We start from the raw sequence: 6,801 nt of genomic DNA on the forward strand, positions 1-6,801 counted from the left end.
TAAAAATGCAGATTATGGGCTGTCGTCTGAGATTCTGGCTCAGTAGCCTGGGGTGGGGCCGGGGCATCAGTGTTTAAACATTCTCCAGATGATGCTGACGCATGTGGTCTCTGGACTACACTTGGGGATTATAGGGCTGTGGAGGCCCCACAGAGTCGTGGGGTGTCCCTTATGCTGTGTTGGGGTGCAGGATCCAAGAGGTAAAGAGACAGGACACTGAAGAACTGGTGAAGAGCATCTGGACTCTGGGGGCCATACCACCTGTGAGCAGAGATCAGCGGTGGCCCCCAAATGCCCAAGAGCATCTGTATTTATTAGGTACAAGCAGGGGGCAGGGTTGTGAGTGAGGTCATCATCTATTGGATTAGTAATAGGGCATACATAAACACATGAGTTACAAGCGAGGGGACCACCCCATTACATCACCTGGGTAGAGAGGTGGGCCATGTGCAGTAGGGGGCCATGCCATGCACAGTAGTCGAGGGTTGTGTACAGAAAAGGGGTCTGCCCTCATTAGGTCACCAAGGCAAGGAGGTGGGCTGTGTGCAACAGGTGTCGTGCGCAACACTTCTTATCTGGGGGCTGGAGACTTCAAAGGATTTCTAATAAAAGGATACTGTAAGCCAATGCAGTGGGAGCTGATAGACTTGTGCTCTTCTCTTAAGATATTTATGGGAGGATTCTTTGAGCTAGCACAAAAGCTAGAAAAGACTGACAGGGTGTACAGCCACCATGACTGGTCACACCAGAGGGGTTCTTCTCCTTTGGTTACTTCCAGGATCTCAGGCCTGAGGCCTACTTTCCACAGGAACTGGATGGAAGGTACTACGGTACTACAACTCCGTTATCAGGAGGTGAGGCACTTGCTCCAAGCCTGCCATACAGCATATGCCCTTTCAGGCAGGGATGCCACTGCCTGGGTCTTTGGTTCTTGTCCTGGTCTGGCTGTTTTCCCATGTACTGCTTCTGTTCTGTGACGGCTCTAGGCATTCCTCCTACTACAAACTACTATATGGTTATATGGAAGGATTATATAAATCAGCACTAAATGTGTCAGTACAGCTCTGACTACAATACCTGTATGATTACATAGAAAGATTATATAGAACTAAGTATGCTAGATAGATGTAAGTGGTAAGTTACACTTCAAGCACTAATTCTATAAACCAGTATATGATTATATATGAAGGATTATATAAAGGAAACAGCTGAGCAATAACACTGTAAACTAAGATATTCTTCAGGCACTAGTTGTGCCTGGGTCTGGACAGTTCTCCTTCCTCGGTGACCAAGGGGGGTGTTACCCACAAGGGATCACTTGATTAAAAGGTTAGCCTGACTTGCCCACAGCCAGATAGAACTACACAGGCTCCAGAATATGTCCTTGTCCCGACATGGTCTCATCTCTGGTCCGAAAGCCCAATTAAGGCGCCCATATAATCCACACCAAACCGGCATCTCCTCATTCTCCCAAATGCTGCTGAGATGTCTTCCTGGGAGTTTCTGTAAGTCCCTATGGGAAGAAGGCATTTATATATTCTCAGGGTTCGGTTTTGGGGGACAAAGTACACATAAGTGCTTCTCACCATACGTTACCTGGAACTCTAGTGCTCCATGGTGCTAGAAGCAAGTCCTTGAACTATTCCAAAAACTATTTTTTTTTTTTTGAGGTGGAGTTTTACTCTATAGCCCAGGCCGGAGTGTAGTGGTACAATCTAGGCTCACTGCAACCTCCACCTCCAACGTTCCAACAATTCTCCTGCCTCAGCCTCCTGAGTAGCTAGGATTACAGGCGTGTGCCACCATGCCGGCTAATTTTTAGTAGAGACGGGGTTTCACCATGTTAGCCAGGCTGGTCTTAACATCCTGATCTCAAGTGATTCGCCCGCCTTGGCCTCCCAAAGTGTTGGGATTACAGGTATGAGCCACCACACCTGGCCCCACAAAAACTCTTAAATATAATAAAACTGTAGAGCTACTGTTTGCTTTGCTTTTGGTGCAAAATACATCCATTTAGTATGCTGACATGGGGCAGAATTCACTGCAGCAAACATGTATTGAGTATTCACTGTGGATTAGACAAGGCTGGCCTGAAGTTTACACGTTTTCATGTCACTGATACATTAGCACATGGGTAAACAAGTTATTAATTAATACACTCAAGCAGGCAATGTTTTCCAAAAGAAAGATTCCACAAAGGGAACAAAATAATGATGCTTAAAAGGTTTGACTGCATGACAATTAGGTGCTGCTTGGGAGCTCCTGCCTCCCACGGGATCCCAGCTGCAGGGAGCCTTGGGGACTCGGCCATGCAGAGTTGGAGGCATTCCCCAGACAGCGTCGTCACGGCCCGCAGGGAGCAGTGATCGAAGAATCAGGTCATGTGGGTGTTTGCCGGCATTACCAATGCCGTGATAGTCCTTGCCATCACTCTGCGGTGGCCAGGCTGTGAGCTGGAGGCCTGTACTTGCAATGCCAACCTGCTGGACTACCTGCTGAGCCGGGGCCAGATCAGCTGCCAAGATGCCCTGGAGGTCACCTGGCATCACGCATCCAACAGCAAGAATGCCATGACAGCTGCCCTAAACAGCAGCATCACAGTCCTGGAGGCTGATGTCAATGTAGAAGTGTTGGCACAGCCAACAGACAGGAGTTCCCATTGTGCCATACTCCTCGGCCACCTATAGCAACAACACACTGGAGCAGTGGCTGGGCCCAGTGCTGGGCTCTTCAAACTGGACTTCAAGAACATCAAGGCCATGGGCCCCTCCCTGGACCTCCTGCGGCGGCTGATAGAGGAAGGCAAAGTCCGGTGGCCCTCGTGGATCAACACTGACATCTTAAAGGGCGCCAACATGCCCATCTCAGTTGAGGTCAATGCCACACTTCCTGGCCCTGGTTCAGGCAGGAGAAGTATCCCAAGGCCACCCTATCTCCAGGTTGGACCACCCTCTATGTGCCCATGCTCCCAAACAGGACAGACACTGGAGCTGCTGTAGAGAAGATGTGTGAGCTAGTGGGAGTGGTGTCCCAGAGGGTCATCTTCCCTGTGCGGTCTTCCATCGTGCAGGCCACCCAGCCTCACTTCAGCTGGCTGCTGAGCCAACCTGAGAGGTACAGCCTGATGCTGTGGCAGGCTGCCTTGGACCCCATGTTGATGGAGGATCTACTAAGTCTGGGACAACACCGCTGCCCACCACGTCTACTATGACATCTTTGAGCCTTTCCTGTCACAGTTCCAGCACCTGGCCTTGACTTGGCAGGGTGCCATGAGGTGTAGAGGGGATGCCTGCCAAGCTGTGGCCTACAGAAGGTGTTTCATGAATGGCAGCCACTTTACGTTGGCAATTTGGGGCCCCACAGTGAATGCCACGCAGAAGTGAATGTCCTACACTGGAGGCAGCCTGATGCCTCTTCTCCAGCTGCCTTGGAGTGATGGTCTGAATGTGGACTGGCTGGTTCCCGATGTCCAGGGCAGCGGTAAAACAGCTAACGGTGACCCTCCCAGACACAGAAGGCATGATCCCGCTGAAACTGGCTTCGAGGTAACTGCGGCTGAGAACCCTGTACCCACTGTTCATGCTCCAAGTGGCAGCATCGTGACACTGGAGTCCTGCCTGCAGCAGCTGCCCACATATCCCAGACACTGGAGCGTCCATTTGCAAATAGCGGAGTCCACAGCCCTTCGGCTGTCCCTGGCCTTGCTGGCACGCCTCTCCAGCCTTGGCCTCTTGCATCAGCCTGTGTGGGTGTGGGTCAAAATCTCTGATGGGAGTTTTTTGGTCCCTGGCCATGTGGCTGGCAGAGAGCTGCTTACAGTTGTGGCTGAGGTCTTCTCCCATGTGACTGTGGCTCCAGGCTGGCCTGAGGAGGTGTTGAGCAGTGGCTATAGGGAATAGCTGCTCACAGCTATGCTAGAGCTGTGCTGGGGCTCTGGCAACCTGTGTCCTTCCAGATGCAGGCCATGTCGCTGGGCCACAGCACAGCTGGAGCCGTAGCCAGGCTGCTGGCCTCCTCCCCCCGGGCCATCGTCACAGTGGAGCACAGCACAGCTGGGGGTGGCTATGCCTCTGTGAGGACAGTGCTCCTGGCAGTCAGGGCTGTGGACAGGAGCCGAGTCTACTATAGGCTGCCCCGGGGGTACCGCAAGGACTTGGCTGATTGCTGGCAGAAACTGAGCAGCCAGGGGTGTGGCCAGCAGACCCCAGGGCAGAGGCTTCCCACGGGGAGGGAGGAAGAAATAAAGGCGTTTGCCTTTCTCCAGGCAAAACAAAACAAAACAAAACAAAAAACAAAACAAACAAAACAAAAAAGGTTTGAAGCCCTAGTCTGGATATCTAGCTCATTGTGTGTGGTCAATAGCAGCTTGTTAATAAATGAAAAATCCTTTGCTCACCTTTTTCACTCCTTCACTAGAAAAGACAATTTGGAGTTTCCAAGAGAACAGTCTGTTCCCTGGCTGTGTTTCAGTTCAGTCCAGCTGCAGGGAGGATTGTTTCCAGAAGAAAGGGCCTGCTTTACACAGCTGTATCCAGGGAAGGCTGAGGGTTGCTCCCCACAGCCCTCGGGTGCTCCCTGTGACTGATTTATGGTCAGGCCCATGTGCAGCTTCTGGGATCCCTAATTATGCCTGATACACGGGGAGCTTAAGTGGCTACCTTTAAGGCTTTAAATATTAGCAGAGGACTCTTGCACTGTCTGAAGATGAGCAATTGATGTGTTCCCTGCGCTGGCATATGCCAGCCCATTAGAATTTAATTAAGCACATTCTTTACTGACAGCCTTCTGGTGCTCAGGAGCAAGACAATTTTTGGCTTTGTGGCTGCATTTGGAACTCATTCTTTCTCTCTCCTTTTTTTTTCCGAAAGATCTCAGCATCTCCTCTGCCTTCAGAGAACTTGTGGCAGTGCGCCTCAGAGTCACTCCTGGTAATTCTGACTCAGCTGGCCTGGGACAGGCATCTTCCTTTTAACAATCCTCCACAGGTGACTCTGAATTGCTCTGAAGCCTGAGAACTGCTGACCTATGTAGGTTAATGACCCTCAAGCTAATACTTCCACCCCAGACCTCCCAAGCCGCAGACATATGCGGCCTTCTGTCTTTCAGGCAGCGCCACCTGGAATGTCTAAGAGGCACCTCAAACTCCAAGTAGATGTCCTATAAGTTCTGGAGTCACCTCACCTGCTGTATTTATTTATTCTATTTATTCTTTCTTCCAAAACATCTCTGAGTTCTCTCACCTCCTAAGGAAAATTCTGCCATTTGTAAACAAGGTCTAGTTGTCACTGGACAAAGAAGTTGTTTCTCTGATTCACGTGATTTTCTTTTTTTTTTTGAGACTTTCTCCCTAACCATTACTCCTATCTCACAAATAACTTATCATAACTTGGGTAAGGACCTGTTATTTTCCCTGCATACATGCATGCTTCTTCCTTTAGTTTTCTCTAGCACAGCTGAGATGAGACTGGAAAATCTGACTGGATTCGTTCCACTGGAGACTCAGTGATAACAGAAGGGATAGGAACTCAGGGCTTGCTGTGACACAGGACACCTGGTTTTCAGCGCCTTTCTCTTTGAAGCCTGAAGGGCCTGCCTCACCCAAGCTTCCCCTGGTATCCCTATAGCAGGCACTCTCTTAGCACTTGCCAAGTTGAGTGTGTGCCTAGAACAGGTCTTTATCCAGAACAACTGGAGCAAGATCCTCTTCCTGGCTTCCCACTTCATGTCTGCTTCCTGTGAGAGCATCATCTCGTGTTGGATCTAAGCACTCCCTTCAGAGGAGACCATGTCTAATTCCAGGGCAGTGTTCATAAGGTTCAGCATTGCAACCAAACCACAATATGACATAGCAACCCCCACTTTCATGATGAACTCACATCACAGCCCTGACCGTGCCATTGCCACTGCCGTAGTTCCAGGCTCCAGTGGCTTGTACCAATCGGTAGCAGAAGGCTCTCCTCCCATCTTTGGCTCCTCCCACAGCCAGTCTTCCCACTGTAGTTGGACCCATAATCCTAAAACTACGGAATATCACCATTTAGCAGTTCTCAAGCGATTTGGTTTTAGGATTCTTTTATACTATTAAAAATTACTGAAAACTCCAAAGATGATATTTTGTTTATGTGATTTATATCTGTCAATATTTACTATATAAATTAAATACAGAAATTTAACAAATGTTAACTTACTAATTTAAAAATAGCAATAATAAATTAATTACATGTCAGCATAAATAACATTTTAAAACTAAGAAGTAATTGTATTTCCTAAAACAAGAAACAATTGTTTACAAGAAAGTGACATCATTTTACATCTTTGCAAATCTCTTGAATGCTTGGATCAATAGATTAAGCCAGTGACTCACGGCTGTTCCTACATTCAATCAGTTGTGCCATGTTGTTTTGATTGAAGCATGTGGGAAAAATCTGGCCTTACATAGACATGTAGTTGAAAAGGAGAGGAGTATTTTAATATTCTTCTTGACAATTATGTTCTCTCTGTGTGTGTGTGTGTGTGTGTGTGTGTGTGTGTGTGTGTGTGTGTTTGAAATGGAGTCTTGCTGTGTTGCCCAGGCTGGAATGCAGTGGCATGATCTTGGCTCACTGCAACCTCCACCTTCCAGTCAAGCAATTTCCAGCTAATTTTTGTATTTTTAGTAGAGATGGGGTTTCACCATATTGGCCAGGCTGGTCTCAAACTCCTGACCTCAGGTGATCCGCCCACCTCAATATCCCAAAGTGCTGGGATTACAGATGTGAGCCACTAAGCCACCTCACCAGGTGTTTTTTTTGTTACTATACC

General features: G+C 48.6%; 1 pseudogene; it reads left to right on the plus strand.

The window, feature by feature from the left end:
- Positions 1 to 2,309: 2,309 nt before the first annotated feature.
- Positions 2,310 to 6,801, plus strand: part of LOC108293280 — a 13,397-nt pseudogene continuing 8,905 nt past the window's right edge.

The sequence above is a fragment of the Cebus imitator genome, unplaced genomic scaffold (assembly GCF_001604975.1).
Source record: "Cebus imitator isolate Cc_AM_T3 unplaced genomic scaffold, Cebus_imitator-1.0 Scaffold529, whole genome shotgun sequence".
Lineage (NCBI taxonomy): Eukaryota > Metazoa > Chordata > Mammalia > Primates > Cebidae > Cebus > Cebus imitator.